The sequence below is a fragment of the Castor canadensis genome, chromosome 9 (assembly GCF_047511655.1).
Source record: "Castor canadensis chromosome 9, mCasCan1.hap1v2, whole genome shotgun sequence".
Taxonomy (NCBI): Eukaryota; Metazoa; Chordata; class Mammalia; order Rodentia; family Castoridae; genus Castor; species Castor canadensis.
The window spans coordinates 64301110-64324252 of NC_133394.1; the positions used below are offsets into that span (position 1 = coordinate 64301110).

At 38.3% G+C, this 23143-nt stretch overlaps 1 non-coding gene and 2 pseudogenes across 1 annotated transcript; 1 reads left to right on the plus strand and 2 right to left on the minus strand.

Annotated features, from left to right (window-relative positions):
- The first annotated feature begins 1267 nt into the window (after positions 1 to 1267).
- On the plus strand, positions 1268 to 1371 carry LOC141411114 (U6 spliceosomal RNA). Its single transcript, XR_012435955.1, has one exon. It is a non-coding gene; the product is annotated as a U6 spliceosomal RNA (small nuclear RNA).
- Positions 1372 to 21340: 19969 nt separating this feature from the next.
- Positions 21341 to 21930, minus strand: LOC141410801 (golgin subfamily A member 2-like; annotated as a pseudogene).
- A 60-nt stretch (positions 21931 to 21990) lies between these two features.
- On the minus strand, positions 21991 to 22942 carry LOC141410802 (golgin subfamily A member 2-like; annotated as a pseudogene).
- Between the last annotated feature and the right edge of the window lie 201 nt (positions 22943 to 23143).

The following is a 23143-nucleotide window of genomic DNA, read 5'->3' on the forward strand; positions in this document are numbered from 1 at the left end:
GTGTATAATGGAAGATAACCAGTAATGTGAGGAGAGGGTGTAAAATAAATATGAGTCAGAAGAATGAGCAGAACCAGAAAGCTTAGTGAAGGCAAAATTTTGGAAGAAAATAATGAGATATTTTAAAATATGGAACTTCTAGAGACTACGGATAATAACACCAGGAGTATACTATATTCGGACTACACTTTCTGCATCTAAAGTTGTCAAATTCATGCTTGAAATTTTCATCAGGTATTTGGACTATAAAAGATTTTATAGCAGACTAGAAATTGAACCAAATGCAAATGTGACAATTAAAATTTACAGTAACATATTTTAAAATATAATTGAGACAGCAAGTCAAATGCTAAGGAAATTGGTGATGTGAAAATTGCATTGAAAAAAATATCTACTTTTAAGTATATAATACCAAAAGATGAAATATAGAGTCAATAAATGTTGAAAAATCTCTAGAATATACACAATTTTTCAGAAAGGGAGAGGAAAGAATGGGACCAAAGCAATGTTGGAAAATAACATGGATGACAGCTTTTGAAAAATAATAAGAAATAATAAGCCACAGATTCAAGTGCAATAGTACCAAAGAGAAAGAATGAGAAAAACAAAAGATATATCCAAGCAGGCATGCATAATGCAGCGAGAGGGTGCAGGAGAGCAGAGGAGAGAAGGAGCACTCTCAATGGAAGTGAAAAAGATGTGTCTTTGAAAGTTCAATATTACAGTGAACAGATATTATTTTCATTGCCATAACAGAAGCCAGAAAATGCTGGGAAGGCATTCTCAACAATGTATTGCAGACAAACAAGAATTGAGCAAAAATATAAACAGTAAATGTTCTTCAATTGAAAGAAATATTATAAAAATAAATAGATGGATATATGAGAAGAAATACATTGTAAAAATATGTGGTTAAATATAAATATATTTTGATGGACAAAACAGCAAAATTAAATCTTTGGAGATAAAAAATATATTTCCATTTGTAACTAAAGCAAATAATAACATACACGACTGGAGTTACTGTTCTAAAGTAAGAACACAGAAAAGTGGAAAATAAATGACTGAAACATGTATACAAATATACTTTATGGCATTATTACATTAAAAGAGCATCACTGCATGATTCTAATAAACTGAATTCATCAATTACGTGTAGCTTTTATAATTATGTTTGCATCTAGTTACAAATATACAAAGCAAAGTTAGAATGAAGATTAAACAAAACCTAAATTAGGATTGACTTGTTAATAAAATTCTCTCAGCAGTGCTCCCTTCAGCACATATATCAAAATTGGAACAACACAGAGAAGATTAGCATGGTCCCTGTTCAAGTATGACATACAAATTTGTGAAGCATTCCATATTTTTAAACCATGAAAGGACAAACAGTACCAAACCACAGGAGAAATCTGAGCAAACAAAGCCTGTGGGACCAGGTGAGTGCTAAGTTCACCCCAGAGATCTGCATAAATAACGATGCCAGCTACAACAGGCTGAGAGCAGCAGACAGGCAAGCCACAGTTGCAGATACCTCAGAACTGTCTCCAGACTCTTTTTTTTTTCTTTTTATTCCTACCTTTGATGAGAGAACAACTGGATTACACCTGGAAGCTGAAAAACTTACTGAAACTGTATTGCATTTGAACTTGGGACACTTGGTGGGTCTTTTTTTTTAGTGTGTGTGTGTGTGTGTGTGTGTGTGTGTGCAGTTTTGTTCTACTTTATGCATCCCCTTTGATGAGACAATGACAGAACATCTGAGGCACCATCTCCAGGACTGGAGACTGAGATAGACACCCAAATTATTAAGACTGAAACTGCATTGCATATAAACTTGGAAGTTTTTTGGTTCTGTTTTTATTTTCTATTTTCCATTTTATTTTAATTCATTTTTATATATAGATATTTCTTTCATTTACTTATTTTTTATTTTTTTATCTTTGATTTTCAATCCTCACTCTGTCTCTCTAATGTCTGTTCAGCTTACTGTCGATTAGTACACAAAGATTCCCTGTTTATACCTTTGAAACTTTCTTATCTGAAACCTTGTTCTGCTTTCTCCCTCTTGTCTGTATATTTGTTTTCCCCTTTTCTTTAACTTCTTGCTTTCCATCTCAGCTCACCCTTCCATTCTAAATATTACCACTGTTATTATTACAAGCTAGAAAACACTTAATTGCATACAGTACAGGGACAGTAACAACACCAACGACAATGACGGGAAGACAGAAAAAACAGGGAAACCAGTAGAACTCAACAACAAAAGTAAAGACAAAAAACATGCAAACAGCTGGAAACTAAATAACTCATTACTTAATGAGGAATGGATCATCATTGAAATAAAAGAGGAAATTAAAAAGTTCCTGGAAGTCAATGAAAATGAGAACACAACCTACCGGAACCTATGGGACACAGCTAAGGCAATCTTGAGAGGAAAGTTTATAGCCATGGGTGTATATATTAAAAAGATTGAAAGATCCCAAATCAATGACCTAATGATACATCTCAAACTCCTAGAAAAACAAGAACAAGCAAATCCCAAAACAAATGGAGAGAAATAATAAAAATAAGAGCTGAAATCAACGAAATAGAAACCAAGAAAACCATACAAAGAATTAATGAAACAAAAAGTTGGTTCTTTGAAAAAATAAACAAGATCGATAGACCCCTGGCAAACCTGACTAAAATGAGGAGAGAAAAAACCCAAATTAGTAGAATTAGGAATGCAAAAGGGGAGATAACAACAAACACCATGGAAGTCCAGGAAATCATCAGAGACTGCTTTGAGAACCTGTATTCAAATAAATTTGAAAATCTAAAAGAAATGGACAGATTTCTAGATACATATGATCATCCAAAACTGAACCAAGAGGAAATTAATCACCTGAATAGAGCTATAACACAAAATGAAATTGAAGCAGCAATCAAGAGTCTCCCCAAAAAGAAAAGTCCAGGACCTGATGGATTCTCTGCTGAATTCTATCAGACCTTTAAAGAAGAACTGATACCAACCCTCCTTAAACTGTTCCACAAAATAGAAAGGGAAGGAAAACTACAAACACACTTTATGAAGCCAGGATTACACTTATCCCAAAACCAGGCAAAGACACCTCCAAAAAGGAGAACTATAGGCCAATCTCCTTAATGAACCTTGATGCAAAAATCCTCAACAAAATAATGGCAAACCGAATTCAGCAACACATCAAAAAGATTATTCACCACGACCAAGTAGGCTTCATCCCAGGGATGCAGGGGTGGTTCAACATATGAAAATCAATAAATGTAATAAACCACATTAACAGAAGCAATGACAAAAACCACTTGATCATCTCCATAGATGCAGAAAAAGCCTTTGATAAGATCCAACATCATTTCATGATAAAAGCTCTAAGAAAACTAGGAATAGAAGGAAAGTTCCTCAACATTATAAAAGCTATATATGACAAACCTACAGCCAGCATTATACTTAATGGAGAAAAACTGAAACCATTCCCTCTAAAATCAGTAACCAGACAAGGATGCCCACTGTCTCTGCTCCTATTCAACATAGTACTGGAATTCCTAGCCAGAGCAATTAGGCAAGAAGAAGGAATAAAAGGAATACAAATAGGTAAAGAAACTGTCAAAATATCCCTATTTGCAGACAACATGATCCTATACCTTAAAGACCCAAAAAACTCTACTCAGAAGCTTCTAGACATCATCAATAGCTACAGCAAGGTAGCACAATATAAAATCAACATAGAAAAATCATTAGCATTTCTATACACTAACAATGAGCAAATGGATAAAGAATGTATGAAAACAATTCCAGTTACAATAGCCTGAAAAAAATCAAATACCTATGTGTAAACCTAACAAAAGATGTGAAAGACCTCTATAAGATAACTATACACTTCTGAAGAAAGAGATTGAGGAAGACTATACAAAGTGGAAAGATCTCCTATGCTCATGGATTGGTAGAATCAACATAGTAAAAATGTCGATACTCCCAAAAGTAATCTACATGTTTAATGCAATTCCCATCAAAATTCCAATGACATTCATTAAAGAGATTGAAAAATCTACTGTTAAATTGATATGGAAACACAAGAGGCCAAGAATAGCCAAGACAATATTCAGTCAAAATAACAATGCAGGGGGTATCACAATACCTGACTTCAAACTATATTACAAGCAATAACAATAAAAACAGCATGGTACTGGCACAAAAACAGACATGAAGACTAGTGGAACAGAATAGAGGACCCAGATATGAAGCCACACAACTATAACCAACTTGTCTTTGACAAAGGATCTAAAAATATACGATGGAGAAATAGCAGCCTGTTCAACAAAAACTGCTGGGAAAACTGGTTAGCAGTCTGCAAAAAACTGAAACTAGATCCATGTATATCACCCTATACCAAGATTAACTCAAAATGGATCAAGGATCTTAATATCAGACCCCAAACTCTTAAGTTGATACAGGAAAGAGTAGGAAATACTCTGGAGTTAGTAGGTACAAGTAAGAACTTTCTCAATGAAACCCCAGCAGCACAGCAACTAAGAGATAGCATAGATAAATGGGACCTCATAAAGCTAAAAAGCTTCTGTTCTTCAAAAGAAATGATCTCTAAACTGAAGAGAACACCCAGAGAGTGGGAGAAAATATTTGCCAATTATACATCAGACAAAGGACTGATAACCAGAATATATAGGGAACTTAAAAAACTAAATTCTCCCAAAACTAATGAACCAATAAAGAAATGGGCAAGTGAACTAAACAGAACTTTCTCAAAAGAAGAAATTCAAATGGCCAAAAAAACACATGAAAAAATGCTCACCATCTCTAGCCATAAAGGAAATGCAAATCAAAACCACACTAAGATTCTACCTCACCCCTGTTAGAATAGCCATCATCAGGAACACCACCAACAACAGGTGTTGGCAAGGATGCGGGGAAAAAGGAACCCTCTTACACTGTTGGTGGGAATGTAGACTAGTACAACCACTCTGGAAAAAAATTTGGAGGCTACTTAAAAAGCTGGACATCGATCTACCATTTGATCCAGCAATACCACTCTTGGGGATATACCCAAAAGACTGTGACACAGGTTACTCCAGAGGCACCTGCACACCCATGTTCATTGTGGCACTGTTCACAATAGCCAAGTTATGGAAACGGCCAAGATGCCCCACCACTGATGAATGGATTAAGAAAATGTGGTATCTATACACAATGGAATTTTATGCAGCCATGAAGAAGAATGAAATGTTATCATTCGCTGGTAAATGGATGGAATTGGAGAACATCATTCTGAGTGAGGTTAGCCTAGCCCAAAAGACCAAAAATCGTATGTTCTCCCTCATATGTGGACATTAGATCAAGGGCAAACACAACAATGGGATTAGACTATGAGCACATGATAAAAGCGAGAGCACACAAGGGAGGGGTGAGGATAGGTAAGACACCTAAAAAACTAGCTAGCATTTGTTGCCCTTAACGCAGAGAAACTAAAGCAGATACCTTAAAAGCAACTGAGGCCAATAGGAAAAGGGGAACAGGTACTAGAGAAAAGGTTAGATCAAAAAGAATTAACCTAGAAGGTAACACCCATGCACAGGAAATCTATGTGAGTCAATGCCCTGTATAGCTATCCTTATCTCAACCAGCAAAAACCCTTGTTCCTTCCTGTTATTGCTTATACTCTCTCTACAACAAAATTAGAAATAAGGGCAAAATAGTTTCTGCTGGGTATTGGGGAGGAGGGGAGGGGGAGGGGGCAGAGTGGGTGGTAAGGGAGGGAGTGGGGGCAGGGGGAGAAATGAACCAAGCCTTGTATGCACATATGAATAATAAAAGAAAAAGGAAAAAAAAAGGAACGTAGAGCATAGAACTGATACAGCCACACACAATCAAACCCTTAAACAACAAAAACAACTAAATGACAGGAATCACCATATACCTATCAATACTAACACTGAATGTTAATGGACTTAACTCTCCCATCAAAAGACACCGTTTGGCAAACTGCATTAAAAAGGAAGATCCAACAATCTGTTGCTTACAGGAGACTCATCTGATTGGCAGAAACAAGCACTGGCTTAGGGTGAAAAGCTGGAAAAAGATCTACCAAAGCAATGTCCCCAAAAACAGTCAGGGGTAACAATACTTAATCTCATACAAAGTAGACTTCAAACTTACATTGATCAAACTAGATAAAGAAGGACATTCCATACTAATAAAAGGGGAAATACACCAAAAGGAAATAACAGTTATCAACTTATATGCACCCAATGTCAATGCACCCAATTTCAAAAAACATACTCTGAAGGACCTAGAAACATATATAGACTCCAACACAGTGCTAGTGGGAGATTTTAATACCTCTTTATCACCAATAGATAGGTCATCCAAACAAAAAATCAATAAAGAAATTCTAGGTCTAAATCACACCGTAGATCAAATGGACCTTGCTGATGTCTACAGAATATTTCATCCAACTTCTGCACAGTATATATTCTTCACAGTAGCCCATGGAACCTTCTCCAAAATTGGTTATATCTTAGGGCACCAAGCAAGCCTCAGCAAATATAAGAAAATAGAAATAATCCCATGCATTCTATCTGATCACAATGCATTAAAACTAGAACTCAATGACAAAAACAACAGTAAAAAGCATGCAAACAATTGGAAGCTGAACAATACATTGTTTAATGATCAATGGGTCACTGATGAAATGAAAGAGGAAATTAGGGTCCCTGGAAGTTAATGGAAATGAAAACACAACCTACTGGAACCTATGGGACACAGCTAAGGCAGTCCTAAGAGGAAAATTTATAGCCCTGAGTGTATATATTAAAAGGACAGAAAGATCTCAAATCAATGACCTAATGCTACATCTCAACCTGCTAGAAAAACAAGAACAAGTAAATCCCAAAACAAGCAGAAGGAGAGAAATAATAAAAATAAGGGCCACAATCAATGAAATAGAAACAAAAACCCACCATACAAAGAATCAATGAAAAAAAAACTGGTTCTTTGAAAAAATAAATAAGATTGACAGACCCCTGGCAAACTTGACTAAAATGAGGAGATAAAGAACCCAAATCAGTAAAATCAGAAATGCAAAAGGGAAGATAACAACAAGCACCGCAGAATTGCAGGAAATCATCAGAGACTACTTTGAGAACCCATATTCAAATAAATTTGAAAATCTTGAAGAAATGGACAGATTTCTAGATACTTATGACCATCCAAAATTGAACCAAGAGGATATTAATCATCTGAATAGATCTATAACACAAAATAAAATTGAGGCAGCAATCAAGAGTCTCCCAAAAAAGAAAAGTCTGAGAACTGATGGATTCTCTGCTGAATTTTATCAAACCTTTAAAGAAGAACTAATACCACCCTCCTTAAACTGTTCCATGAAATAGGACAGGAAGGAACACTGCCTAACTCATTTTATGAAGCCAGTATTACACACATCCCAAAACCAGAAAAAGACACCTCTAAAAAGGAAAACTATAAGCCAATCTCCTTAATGAACATTGATGCAAAAATCCTCAATAAAATAATGGCAAACCTAATTCAGCAACACATCAAAAAGATCATTCACTACAACCAAGTAGGATAGGTAAGACACCTAAAAAACTAGCTAGCATTTGTTGCCCTTAATGCAGAGAAACTAAAGCAGATACCTTAAAGCAACTGAGGCCAATAGGAAAAGGGGACCAGGAACTAGAGAAAAGGTTAGATCAAAAAGAATTAACCTAGAAGGTAACACACACTCACAGGAAATTAATGTGAGTCAATGCCCTGTATAGCTATCCTTATCTCAACCAGCAAAACCCCTTGTTCCTTCCTATTATTGCTTATACTCTCTCTACAACAAAATTAGAGATAAGGGCAAAATAGTTTCTGCTGGGTATTGAGGGGGGGAGCGGGAGGGGGTGGAGTGGGTGGTAAGGGAGGGGGTGGGGGCAGGGGGCAGAAATGAACCAAGCCTTGTATGCACATATGAATAATAAAAGAAAAATGAAAAAAAAAATAAAAATAGTATGCTATAACTTTAAAAAAAAAAAGAAATGAGAAAAAAAAAAAAAAAAAAAGATCATTCACTACAACCAAGTAGGCTTCATCCTAAGAATGCAGAGGTGGTTCAACAAACGCAACTCTATAAATGTAATACAGCACATTAACAGAAGCAAAGACAAAAACCACTTGATCATCTCATTAGATGCAGAAAAAGCTTTCGACAATATCCAACAGCACTTCATGATAAAAGCTCTAAGAGAACTAGGAATAGAAGAAAAGTACCTCAGCATTATAAAGGCTATATATGATAAACCTACAGCCAACATCATACTTAATGGTGAAAAACTGAAACCATTCCCTCTAAAATCAGGAATGAGACAAGGATACCCAGTATCCCCACTCCTATTCAACATAGTACTGGACTTCCTAGCCAGAGCAATTAGGAAAGACGAAGAAAAAAAAAGGAATACAAATAGGTAAAGAAACTGTCAAAATACCTCTATTTGCAGATGATATGATCCTATACCTTAAAGACCCAAAAAACTCTACCTAAAAACTCCTAGACACCACAAACAGCTACAGCAAAGTGGCAGGATACAAAATCAACTTACAAAAATCATTAGCTTTTCTATACATGAATAACGAACAAACTGAGAAAGAATATATGGAAACAATTCCATTCACAATAGCCTCAAAAAAGTTAAATACCTAGGAGTAAACTTAACAAAGGATGGGAATGACCTCTACAAGGAGAACTACCAACCCTTGAAGAAAGAGATTGAGGAAGACTACAGAAGGTGGAGAGATCTCCCATGCTCATGGATTGGTAGAATCAACATAGTAAAAATGGCTATACTACCAAAAGCAATCTACATGTTCATTGCAATTCCCATAAAAATCCCAATGACATTAATAACAGAGATTGAAAAATCTACCCTAAAGTTCACTTGGAAACACACAACTAGCCAAGGCAATACTCAGCAAAAAGAGCAATGCTGGAGGTATCACAATACCCAACTTCAAACAATATTGCAAAGCAATAGCAATAAAAACAGCATGGTACTGGCACAAGAACAGACATGAAGACCAGTGGAATAGAATAGAGGATCCAGATATGAATCTACACAGCTATACCCACCTTATTTTTGACAAAGGCCAAAAATATACGATGGAGAAAAGACAGCCTCTTCAACAAATGTTGCGGGGAAACGTGGTTAGCGGTCTGCAAAAAACTGAAACTAGATCCATGTTTATCACCCTGTATTAGTATCAACACAAAATAGATCAAGGACCTTAATATCAGACCTGAAACTCTAAATTTAATACAGGAAAAAGCAGGGAGTACTCTGGAAGTAATAGGAATAGGAAAGGACTTCCTCAATAGAAACCCAGCAGCTCAGCAGCTAAGAGAAAGAATGCATAAACAGGACTTCATAAAATTAAAAGGCTTCTGCACAACAAAAGAAATGGTCTCTAAACTGAAGAGAACACCCACAGAGTGGGAGAAAATATTTGCCAGCTACACATCAGACAAAGGACTGATAACCAGAATATACAGGAAACTTAAAAAATTAAACTCTCCCAAAATCAGTCAACCAATAAATAAATGGGCAACTGAACTAAACAGAACTTTTTCAAAAGGAGAAATTCAAATGGTCAAAAAACACATGAAAAAATGCTCACCATCTCTAGCCATAAAGGAAATGCAAATCAAAACCATACTAAGATTCTACCTCACCCCTGTTCAAATAGCCATCATCAAAAACACCACCAACAAAAGGTGTTGGTGAGGATGTGGGGAAAAAGGAACCCTCTTACACTGCTGGTGGGAATGCAAGCTAGTGCAACCACTGTGGAAAACAGTATGGGGGCTTCTTAAAAATCAAAACAAAGACCTGCCATATGATCCAGCAATCCCTCTCTTGGGGATATACCAAAGTAATGTGACACAGGTTACTCCAGAGGCACCTGCACACCAATGTTTATTGCAGTGCTATTCACAATAACCAAGTTATAGAAACAGCCAAGATGCCCCACTACTGACGAATGGATTCAGAAAATGTGGCATTTATACACAATGGAATTTTACTCAGCTATGAAGAAGAATGAAATCCTGTCATTCGCAAGTAAATGGATGGAACTGGAGAACATCATCCTGAGCAAGATTAGCCAGGCTCAGAAGACCAAAAATTGTATGTTCTCCCTCATATGTGGACTTTAGATCTAGGGCAAATGTAGCACTGTTGTAGGACTTGGGTCATGTGCTAAAGGTAGAGCACATACTGGAGGCATGGGGATAGGAAGGAAACCCAAACAAGAAAGTATTTGATGTCCCCTCTGCAGAGGAACTAATACAGAAACCTTAAAGTGACAGAGGTCAATATGAGAAGGGGATTAGGAACTAGTGAAAAGGTCAGGTAGAGATGAATCAACTTGGGTTGTAACACATTTGTACATGGAAGAAATGCTAGGAATCTCTCTGTATAGCTGTCCTTATCTCAACCAGCAAAAACGCTAGGTCTTTCTTATTATTGCTTATGTCTTGTCTTCAACAAAATTAGAGATAAGGGCAGAGGAGGTTCTGCCTGGAAGCAGAGGGAGAGGGTGTGGGTGGGGGTACAGGGGGGAGGAGTGGCCCTAACAATGTATGCACATGTGAATAAATGAATAAAAAATTTAAAAAAATAAATAAAAACAATAGCTTAATGTTTAAAAAAATTCTCTCAGCAACTGATAGAAGAATCAAATAAAATATAACTAGAGACAATTTGAGCAGTGCAATTGTTGGATAAACTGCACATTACAAATATATACTTTTGACCATAAAGTGCACATTCTTTTCAGGTACAGAGGAACATTGATAAACGTTAATTCTTGCCAAGTCATAGAGCATCTTTAAATATTTAAAAATTATAATCATGCAAAACATTTTCTTTGGCCACAGTTACATTGTAATAGAAAACATTGACAGAAATGTAATGAGAAACTCCAACATTTTTGAAATTACACAATATACTTTTAAGATAACCAGTATATGAAATCACATGCTGGCAGAGTGGCTCAAGTGGTACAGCGCCTGCCTTGCAAGTACAAGGCCCTGAGTTGAAGTCTCAGTACTGCCAAAAAAAAAAATTAAATTACAAAGAAAAATTTTAAATAATTTAAACTAAATTCTACTTAAATATATTTCAAACTTGTGAGATGCAACTGAAACTAAACTTGTTGGAAGTGTTCATTTTTAAATACGTGTATTGAAAAAGAAGAAGGCTGATAACAGTCAAAGCATTTATATAAATGAATTAGAAAAATAATAGCAACTCAGAGAAAGTAAAAAAGGTTGAAGATAAAAGCAAACATACTTCAGTGTATGTTAAATAGAGACGTTCAATAGATTCAGATATTTCATTTCAATACATTAATAAAGTTGATAGACCCCTGGTAATAAAATCAAGAAATAAAACAGAGTAGACACAAATGCCCAATAAAATGAACTTTGTGGTGCTGTAACAAAATACCTGCATCTGTATACTTTACAATTTGAACATTTTTATGAGTTGGTAAATGATTAAGGCAGAATCCACTTTCAAGTTTTCTTTAATTCCAAAGTTCTTAATCTATTTGCTAGACAACTTCATAGACTTTGGTGTAGTATATGAATAAATATACAGAGATGTGCTATTTTAAAATGTAACTTTATTTCCAATCTTGTCTTTTTTGGTCTCTAATTCTACTAAACGTAAAGGCACCTCAAGATAAGGTGTAGACTGTCATGGTAATGGTCACAAAGGTCCTTATCAGAGAAAGGTTTTTATTATTATGGTTGTACTGGGGGGGGGTATTGTGACATTTACAAAAGTTCTCACAATATACCATACTTGAGCTCACCCCCTCCATCATTCTCCTTTATTCCCCTTCCCGCATTCCTGGAACAGTTTCAACAGGTCTCATTCTTCCATTTACATACATGAGAACACAGTATTTCCACCATATTCACCCTCCTACACCCTTTCCTCATATCCTCCCCCTACCCAGACAGGACCTGTTTTGCCTTCCTGTTCTCTTTTTTTGTTTGTTTAAGATATCTATACAGGCTGTGTCATTGTGGCATTTCCATGTATACATGTGTTATAACCCAAATTTGTTCATGTCCTGTATTTTTCTCCTTTCTACCTTAGTCCCCTTCTCATTGTGTTTCCAACAGGCTTAAAAATTCTATGTTTTTATTCCCTCATCATTTACTACCCAATGAGAATGGCTAAGTGGCTTTCCCCTAAGTAGCAGCTTCAGTGTTTTTTACTAACTAGGTCATAAGGACTTTCTTTCAGTACTAAAATTCACATTAGAATGAAACCACACACCTGGGAAATCTTGAATAAAGAGAGGATCATGGGAAAAAAAATAGTTCCTTGGGCTTCTGCTCCAGAAAGTCTTACCTCAGGTACATTGGCAGGCAGAATCCGTTACAATGAGAGTTTCCCTCTCTTGTGTTCAGAGGCCATTGTTATGTACCCAGCATTCAACAAGCACCAGGATGAGGCAGAGTGACACTGAGCTCTGTTCTTACACACTCCAAATGCTAGAGGGCTGATATTCTTCACATTTAATCATTTGAAATGGTTTTCTGTTGTTGTTGTTAAAACTCCTTCAAGTCTGGTGGAATGGGAAAGTGGGGGAGAGGAGAGCCAATTAAAAGTGGGGGAAATGTAAAAAAGGAGAATGATGGAGGGGGTGAAATCAGCTATGATATATTGTAAGAACTTATGTAAATGTCACACTGTACCCCCAGCACAACAGTAGTCATAGTAATAAGTGGATCAGAAGTGACTTTCTGTCACCAGAAAAATGGGGAATAAAAGGACTAATGTAAGCAGTGAAGGTAAATGGATTGCTCACAACATTTTATCAGCCATTTAAAATTTTCTAAACACCCACTAAAATCAGAAAATGTAGAGCCTCTGTTTACGTAGCAGACACCTCTTATGCTGGTGGGCTGTTCTTCTCAGCCTCTCCTCCTGCAGCCCTGTAAGCTCCAGTGCTTCCACTTGCCATGGCACAGAGCTCTGTTTTTCTGAGCACTTCACCAGTCCACCACTTGCTTGTGCTCCAGGTCCCTTCTCGGATTGCTCAAACTTTCAATGACTGACTCATATAGGTTAAGATCATTTTTCTTTCTACAAGTTTATATTGTCCTTGCTGTTACCCCCAAATGAGCTCCAAGCTCAGCATGTGAGTCTCTGCTATAGTCTGTTATCTTACTCATCTTTTTAACTTTGCTTCCTCCACGGTGCTGTGCCCACACTATTTACCCAATAAATAGTTGTTAAGTTAGCAAATTTCTTGAATGGTGAAAAGGAACTTGTTTCACTTCTTTGGTTGTTCTTTTTCTTTCTTTTTTTTTTGGTGCTAGGATTTGAACTCAGGGCCTCTCATTTGCTGGGTAGGTCATCTACTACTTGATGAATCAGTCTTCTGATTGTTCACCTTTTTATATGGAAAGTATGGAGGTTAGACAGTTTCATTTCTAGATTTTCCTTTACCCATGCACTTTTATATTCCTGGGAGCTAGGGCCTTGGTGTAGGCCCTTAACACTTTGATGTTAAAAAATAGGCTCTTGGCATGAAATTCACTTTGCAGAACAATAGACTAGAATTGGATGGGCATTAGAATTGCAGGCCTCCTACTGACTGGAGACACTATCCACAGAGACTAATCAACAGGCGAGTTTCACTACCATGGGCCTCTGCGTCCTGATGCTGGATCTTGTTCATGCACAGAGCTCTGTATTTGTCACCTAGATTTTCTCTAAAGGAAAACAAAGTCAAGGGAGTACCTTATAGTTTCTATTTTCCTGTTTCATGTTAGATTTTGTTTTTACATTTTACGGTTTTACAAATTTCACTACAAAACTGAAAAGGAAGAAATTAAAAGCAGAGAACATTCCTGGGGCTTTGTCTGGAAGCAAGAGATGCCTATTGTTATAGGATTTCATTAAATGTAACTACAATCAAAGGCAAAAGCTGTTTGTTTTTAATGAGCTTCATGCCTAATAGGAAGATAGATGCTCACTGAAGTCCAGAATAGATTTATTAGACCCCTAAAAAGGGCTCAGCAAAAATTGACTTATGTTTTAAATGCAGTTCCATCCCAAAGGAATTGAGTTTCATACAAACCCAGAGTTGTGAAACTAACATTTCATGGAGCATGAAAAAGTATGCTTTTAATCTTAATTTAAAAATGAATAAGTAGAAGGAAACCAAGTCACTTTACTATGGTTACTTCAACAGTACCTTCAGGAATTGGTACCAGTAAAATCATGAACTGGATGTTTGGTATGGGATCCAAAATTCCCAGTCAAAATATTCTGCCTTAGATTATATTTAATAACTGTACCATTAATGCTATATTTTACTTTTGTGGCAGGAAGGAAAAAATATGAAGAATCTGAATGCTCCGATGTGGCTGTGCTAATTATTCTCCTGTAGCTCGTCCTTAGTTCATGTCCTTGGGAGGCTGGATGTCTACCCATTCTGTTCAGGCACATGTCATCACAGTTAGGTTTCTAAATTTTCCACAAAGAATGTTAACCAACTACAGGTACCACTGGTACCAAAGCACATGTATGCATCCTAAATCAGCAAGAAATAATACTGAGACTGTAAGGTCTTGCTAATGAATATTGTCCATTATTACCATATATGCAAATGTAATAATTAGAAACCCAATGATATTGTCCAGATTTTATTAAAAGCTTAGTTTGCAGCCTATTCACCTGTGTGCTTTATTCTAAATTCTGTCCTCAAATCATGCAAGACTAATAATGTACTTAGACCAAACTGCATTCCTGCAGTACTATTTGGTATGTCTTTACTTTTGCAGTATTACTGTGAGCATGTTGTTTTGAATACTGTCCTTCAAAACTGAGAAGCTCCTTAAAAGGCATGTGAAATATATAACAATTCCACAGATAACATTAACTCCCAGTGGAAAATTGGAACACTTTCCTCTAAAATCCAAAAGAAGGCAAAGATACTTACTCTCAAAACTTCTGTTCAACAAAGTATTGTCAATTCATGAGGCAAAAGGAAGAAATAAAAGGCATCCAAATAGGAAAAAAGGATGAAGTAAAACCATTGTTATTTCCTGGTGATGTGGTCTAATGGACAGACAACCCTTCATGTCACACACACACACACAAAACCTATTAGAACTGACAAACACATTCAATAGAGTTGCAGCATTAAAAAATCAGTATACCAAAGTCAGTGGCATATTTCTTTCCATACAAATAGCAAATCTCCAAGAGAACAATCCCATTTAAAATAGCTACAAAAATACTTATGAGTAAATTTAACCAAAGAAGTAAAGACCTGTACATTAAAAACTAAAACATCAATGAAAGAAGTTGGGAACTACTGGAAACAGAGCACTTTTTGTCCATTCATATGGATTAGAAGAACATGTTAAGATCTCCTCACTACCTAAAGGAAGTGACATATTCAATGTAATTTCTATCAAAACCATGGTACCATTTTTCATAGGTATAGGAAAAAATAATCCTAAAGTTCATATGGAATCACAAAAAACAAAGTTGTCAAGAAAATCATGAGCAGGAGCATAAAGCCGAAGACAGTGCACTATTTGATTGCAAACTATACACAACCAAAACACCACAGTACTGCATAAGAGAAACCAAAATGCAACAGAACAGAGAGGCCAGAAATTAATCCTAGCATCAAACAAAGTGCCAAAAATATACAACGGGAGAAGGACAGTGCCTTCAATAAATGGTGTTTGGAAAACTGGATATCCACTTGCAGAAGAATGGAACTGGACCCTATCTCAGAGATATACCATACACAAAAATCAATTAAAATGGGTTAAAGACTTAAAAATAAGATCTGAAACCATAAAACCATCAGAAGAAAACATTGGGGAAGAACTAAACAATATTGACTTTTAAGCTGGAACAACAAAAATAAAAACAGGGAAATGGAATTACATCAAATTAAAAGGCTTATATACAACAAAGTAAACAGCTAATAAAGTGAAGGAACAACATATGTATTAGAAGAAATGTATTGAGGTGTGGCTCAAGTGGTACAGTGCCTGCCTGGCAAGCACAAAGTCATGAATCCAAACCCCAGGACCACCAAAAAAAGATAGGTACCTCATAACAGACTCCTCTGATAAATGATTAGTATTCAAAATGTAAAAGTAATGCAAGCAATAGGAAAAACCAAATAATCTGATTAAGAAATGGGCAAAGGATCTATATAGATGTGTCAGAAAAAAAGACATATGAATGCTAACAGATGAGAAAAAGTTCAACTTCCATAACCATAAAGAAGGCATAAATTAAAACTACAGTTTGATATTATCTCAAACTTATTAAAATAGCTACCATCAAAAACACAAAAGAAAGCAATTGGGGGCAAGAGAACTCTTGCAAACTACTGATGGAAATGAAAATTAGCCATTATGGAACACAGTGTGAAGATTTCTCAAAAAACTCAAATACCCTATATATGACCCAGCAAGTCCAGTACCTGATATATATCCAAGGGAAAATCCGTATATGAAGGGATGTGCTTATTTTCCTGTTCACTGCAACACTATTTACAATGATCAAGATAAAATCAACCAGATTATCCATCAAGGGATGAGTGGATAACAAAACATGGTTCATATACCCAACAGGCTAGCATTCCACCTTAGGAAGAAATAATGTCATGTGTGACAGCTTGTATGGAATTGGAGCACAGATGTGAAGAGAAATAAGCCAAACATAGAAAGAGAAATTCTGCATATTCTCACTTTCATGGGTGTTCTAAAACAACTGATCTTCTAAAGATAGAGAATAGAACGTTGGTTACTTGAGGCTGGGAGAGCAGGGAGTAAGAAAATGATAGTCACAGAAGAGAGGTCCTCAGTTAGAGGAAGTGTAAGTTTGTTTTTTTAGATCAGTTGTACAGTGTGGTAAATACAACTAATAGTTGAATGCTAGGTTGGAGTGGAAGTTCACTTCTGTAATCTCAGCCACTTCAAAGGTGGAGACAAGGATGGGGAGTTTGAAGTCAGGCCAGGCAAAGTTACAGACGAGATCATATTTAAAACAAACAACTAAAACAGAAAAGTGTTGGGGGGTGTAGAGCACTTGCCTCGCAAGAGAGAGGCATTAGTTTCAGTTCCAAGTACTGCCAAAAAAAAGTTGATTTCTATACATTGCAATATCACTAGCACTGGGAATATATTTTGCAGCTGCAACACAAACCTTTAAGAACTGTTGAAATGGTGAATCAGAACACCCTTGAAATTTTCCTGGTGTAGTTTTTGAGATGCATGTCATGGAATCTGAATGTTTTCCGTATGCCATTGAGAAATACCCATTTTCTATTGAGAATGTGGTGTCTTCTCACAGAATGAAAAATGTGTGGGTGAATCTCATTCCCTGGCTAGACTGCAGGCATTGGTGTTAAAGAAATCAGCACTTAGAAGATACTCATTACTGAATCTGACAGAGCTTCTCAAAAGAAATGTTTACGTTTGCCTTTGTTTGCTGTTTTTATGTTCTTATGCTACACTTTAATTACAATTACTAACATTACTAATGCCTGCTAGTAATTATGTACTTATTCATCATGTCTTTATTTTTCATTACTTGTATCATAACATTGACAGCACTTGAACTATTGTGAATGTAGTTCTTACTCACCTTTCCTACTCCCCACACAGAAGTCGTTCACTAGGAATCACTTTTAGAGCCCCATAACCTGGTAATATGCCTGGCTCATAGCAGGCACTCTAGAATGTTTTGTGAATAAACAACAGCTGTGAGTAAATTAGAAAGACATCTTCTGGTCAGTTTGTGAGTTGCTGCTACATGAGAGGTGTTCAATAGAAATCATTTAACAGTTTATTTGTGGTACTTGGTGTATGTCAAGGTTCTCAGAGAAACAGAACCAGTAGTGTCTATGTATCTATACAGGTGCAAACAGTCATGTGCAGCCTAGTAAAGTTTTGCTCACAAAAATGGTGTGGGCTGAGGATGTGGCTCAAGTAGTAGGGAGGCTGCCTAGCAAGCATGAGGCTCTGAGTTCAAACCCAGTACTGTAACAAAATAAAAAAGGATAACATATGTGGCAGTCCCAAAAGATTATACCACCTAGTGATGTCACAGCAGTCTTAATTTGTATGAGTACATGATGTACTCACATCAACAAAATCAACAAATAACACATTTCTCAGAGTGTTTCCTGTCATTAAGCAATGCATGACTAAATGTATGTCTGCATGTCTGGGTGTGTATATGAAACTGGTTTACTGGCTCACAGAATTATGGATGCTGAGAAGTCCCACATCTGCCTTTCGAAAGCTAGTGATCAGGAGACTCAGTGAGATTCAGTCTGTGTTTGAAGGCCTAGGACCTCAAGGATCTGGTGGTATATGCTCCACTCCAAGTGCAGAAAGCTGATTTTCCAGTTGGAAAGTAGGCAGAAAGAGAAAATTCTTACTTTACCTGCATTTCTGTTCTACTCAGGCCTCCCACAGATTAGAGGAGGCCAACCCCATAAGGGAGGGAAATGTTTTAATCAGCCTACTGATTCATAGGGTAATCTCATTCTGAAACACTCTGAAAGATCTAGAATAATGTTGAACCAAGCATCTGGGTACTTGGTGACCTAGTCAAACTGACGTAAAAAATTAATCATTTGACCTCATTAGGTCAATTTTGTGTTATTGTTATTGGCTGTTATAGGACTGTGTTGTTGTTGTGGGTTAAAACCTCCTGTGAATTAGGTCAACAGGTATGTTTAGTTATATGTGGAATAATTGGAAACCTCAGATCCTATGCCTGTGGCTGCATCTGCAGAATAGTGGGTTTTGTAATTATTTTCAATTTTCAACAACTGACTCATCTCTATGTCTGAGTTTTACATATCTGAGTATTTGTTCTCATTTTACTAGATCAATTCTTGGATGAAAGATAAATTGCTAATGTCAACGGACATTTCAAAATCCAGTCTGTCATTCTGTTTCTAGCAGAAATAGATTTTATTGGTATTTCATCTGGGGTTCAATATTATTACAAAGAAACAACCATACTTCTCAATTCACAATGAAATACTCCTTCTCAAATACATGATCTATACAAAAACTCAAAGTATTGCTAAGAATTTGTCTAGTTCTTTAAATCTGTAAACAAACAACGTATGTAGGATTGGGCCTAACATATTCATATCCACCTTCACATCCATGTGCATACTAAACAAAACTCATTGGAACAAAGAACTTCAATGTTATATCCAGATTCATTTATTTGAACTTGTGGGGTGAGGAGTTACTGTTTGTATATCTAAAGGGTGATCTGTTTGAGATGTGTCCTTTTCTCCTTTATGTCCATAGGAACATTTTATTCTTTTTTGAGTGGTTCAATTAAGGTTTGAAATATATCTAACTCATGGATACTTAATCTTACTAATTAGAGTTAAAGGGAAACTACACTTAAGCTAACAACATCTGGGTTAGAAGGGAAAAAATATTTTCACATTTGAAACAGAGAACAGCAATAAAGATACTTTCCTTTTAAGGAATAAGCATGTCAGGTTGTGTGTGTGTGTTTGTGTATGTTTCTATATATGAAGAAATAACAGAAGAAAATAAAAGTAGAATTTTAAAACCACAAAATGTTCCTATGATTTAAACTTTCCAGTTCTCTGTTGAGTGCCACATATACATGAATATGAGTGTGAACTTTGAACATGAATGTGGGCTCTGCTCTCCCCTGGCCTGCAGTTAGCCACAACTGCCTGGAGGACCCTAAGAATGCTGCCCAGATATCCTGCCCCAGAAGGCCTCTGGGAGGATGGAAGCTGGTCTAGGAAAGCACAAGCCCTGAGTTTCATCCCAGCATCACTACACAGATGCATAAACAGGAGGCAGTCCTGTTGAATGCAGGACTTCTTTAGCCAGACTTTGCTAGTAAGAGACTATGACTTCTCCTGGACTGTAGTGAGCCCATTTGTCCTATGAGCTATGACAGTTCTGCTCAGTTGGCCTGCCTCAGAGTGCCTCTGAGTAAGGGACAGGAATAAGCCTTTGCTCCTTCAGAGAGGCAACCAGCTCAGTAACTATGAGACTCTGGCTCTTTTTCTGGAACCAAAGACTCAGCCCTCATCCAGATGGCAAAGGGTCTGCACCTATTTGTGCCCTCCTATTAAAACAGGTTCTGATTTTGCTACCCAAAGGATAAGGGGTGACTAGGAAGGAGTGGCAGGGACTGGGGTTGGGCAGAGCCCCAGTGGCACATCTCCAGGATTTGGCTGTCAGTCATTGATCTTCATTCCACCATCCTCATGAGCCCAGTAGGTGATGATATCCAAGCCTGCATATGCCTGGGAGTTCTGGATCTCAAGCAGTACATCAGTGGAGTTCTCTGGAGGCCAAGACACTCCAGCCTCTCCTTCTGCAGTATCCCCACTGTCAGCGAGGCTCCCCTCTTGAAAGTCAAAAGTCACCCCGCTCATCTGCAGCTTCAAGTTTTGAGGGCTCAAGGGGCCTGAGGCAGGCTCAGCAGCAGGGCTCCGGGAGGCTGCCAGGAATTTGACCTGCCAATTGCTGGGCTCACTCACAAGCAGCAACAGTGTCTCCTGCTGGTCCATCTTCATCTCTCTTTTGACTTGGGCTGGTCAGCTGGTGTACTCCTTATCTAGGTGTGGAGCTGTCAGTACTCCCTCTGGTTGAGGACAATGGACTCTGTGATGGTGTCCATCTCTCTGGAGAGCTGGACATAGAATGTTGCAGATCCTCCAACCAATCCCTGAACTCCAGGTTCTCCTACACGACCTCCAGGAAGCAGCTTTGCAGCTTCTTTATTTTTATTTTTTTAGTTTATTTATTTTTTATTATTCATATGTGCATACAATGCTTGGGTCATTTCTCCCCCCTGCCCCCACCCCCTCCCTTACCACTCACCCTGACCCCTTCCTCTTCCCCCCACCCCCTCGATACCTGGCAGAAACTATTCTGCCCATATCTCTAATTTTATTGAAGAGAGAGTATAAGCAATAATAGGAAGGAACAAGGGTTTTTGCTAGTTGAGATAAGGATAGCTATACAGGAAGTTGACTTGCATTGATTTCTTGTGCATGTGTGTTACCTTCCAGGTTAATTCTTCTTGATCTAACCTTTTATCTAGTTCCTGGCCCCCTTCTCCTATTGGCTTCAGTTGCTTTTAAGGTATCTTGCAGCTTCTTTATAAGCACCTGTATGGCCTGGTGACTCTGCACACACACAGTCACTCCCACTCCCAGCAGCTAGGACTGCCAGGTGAGCCAGACTTGAGCCCATGTGCCTTTTGAACCCTCAGCTGCCCATGCAGCCTGTACCTGCTCTTCCTTGGCATGGGCTAGAACAGAACCTCAAAATGCCACCACGGCTTCTTGACTGTCTAGGTTCTCCAGAACAGTGAGATCAGGCCAAGGGGACTCTTCATCCTTTTCGACCTTGTCCACTTCACCCCCTTCCCCAGGGATAGCCAGGAGGCTCAGCTGGGCCTGCAGCTACTGGTTCTGCAGGCTGGTGGCTTCCAGCCACTCCTGGTTCTCCAGCAACTCCTGGAGGACCATTTGGGCCCTCATCTTGATCTCCACCTCATCATCCTGCAGCTGGTCTAGGAACTGGGTCTGCGTCAGTAGCTGATGGTGCAGTGCCTCCTCCAAGGTCAGCTCACCTGTCTACAGGCCTCCATGTGCTGCTGCAGGTGGGCCAAGCACTGGTCTTGCTGCTTTTGCAGACCCCAAGCCTCTTGGCTCTTCAGCTCCACCATCTACTTCAGCTCTGCCAGTGTCTCCTGCAACTGGCCCACCTCAGCACAGTGAGCCACAAGGCCACTTTCTTGGTCAGTACCACTTGAAGCCTCTCCTCCAGTCCTGACTTCTGCTGGAGGAGAGCTGACTTCCTGGTTCTAGAACAGTTCCTGCTTTGGGGCATGTCTCTCGTTAGTTAGCTCCTTACTGTACCTCTCTGCCTGCTTTTTCTGTGTGTAGACAACAGACACACTCAGCTCCTGCTCTCTCACACATTGCTGCACAGACTGGAGGTGGCTGGCAAGAGCTTCAGAGTCCCCTACTTTCTGCCTGGCTTCCTGCAGATGTGTTGCAGGTCTGTTTTCTCAGACACCAAAATCCCTATGGTCTGAATGTTAATCTGCAGCTGGTTCTGCAGAGCTTCTGCTCATGAGCCAACTTCTGCTGCATTCTTTCTCTTTTTCCAGTTAACCCAAAGTGTCTTGATTCTGCTGTTTCAATTCCTCGATCTCGCTACTCAGTTATTTGTTTGTTAGATAGCTGGAGTCCTGGGCTACTGCTAGCTCTTGGCATGGGCTTTCCATATCCTTCTGGTTAGTACAAGAGGTGAGGCTCTCCCTGTGGATGCAGGGTATAGACTCAGACACAAGACCACTGAGCTGTTGAGAAAGTTGTCTCAGGCTCTTGGTTGTAGGTAAAGTCTTGGTCTCATCTGTGAGATGAGGGACATTGTGGTTCTAAGGTGACATCTTTCTGGTGGTACCAGCATCAGGGGAAGGAATACTTTGAGGTAACAGTGTCATCAGCACTTCGTGGTGCAGTAGCAGCTCAGTCTCTGGGTGCATCCACAGTTGAGTTACAATCATCTATATAATTGTCTCAGGGTTACTGGCGTTTTATTTTCTTCACTCCTGCAGGAACATCAGGGCTGTTCCTCTGCTGATATGTTCTCTGCCTTTTCTTGGCAACAACCAAGATCTCAGTCTGATTTCCTTGAACATCACAGGGCTGGGAGAGGGAAAGTGGGATGGCCATTTCACCATGATCCCAGCAATCACCTTGATGGACTTCAGTGGTTACCACCAACTGCCTTGGACAGCTACTGGCCATTGTGTGAGCCAGAGGAGGCTTATCCATGGAATGTGGGCATGGCCAAAGTTCTCCCACCCCATTGGTGGTTAAGAAAGATGAAACAGAAAGGGGCGTGTCCAGGTCTCCTTGTGCCAGGAGTAATGGCTGGAGTCACAAATGGAGTGACATGTGCAGCCTCTGACCCAACCCTGTCCATGTCATCAGGAGTGGAGTGGGCCA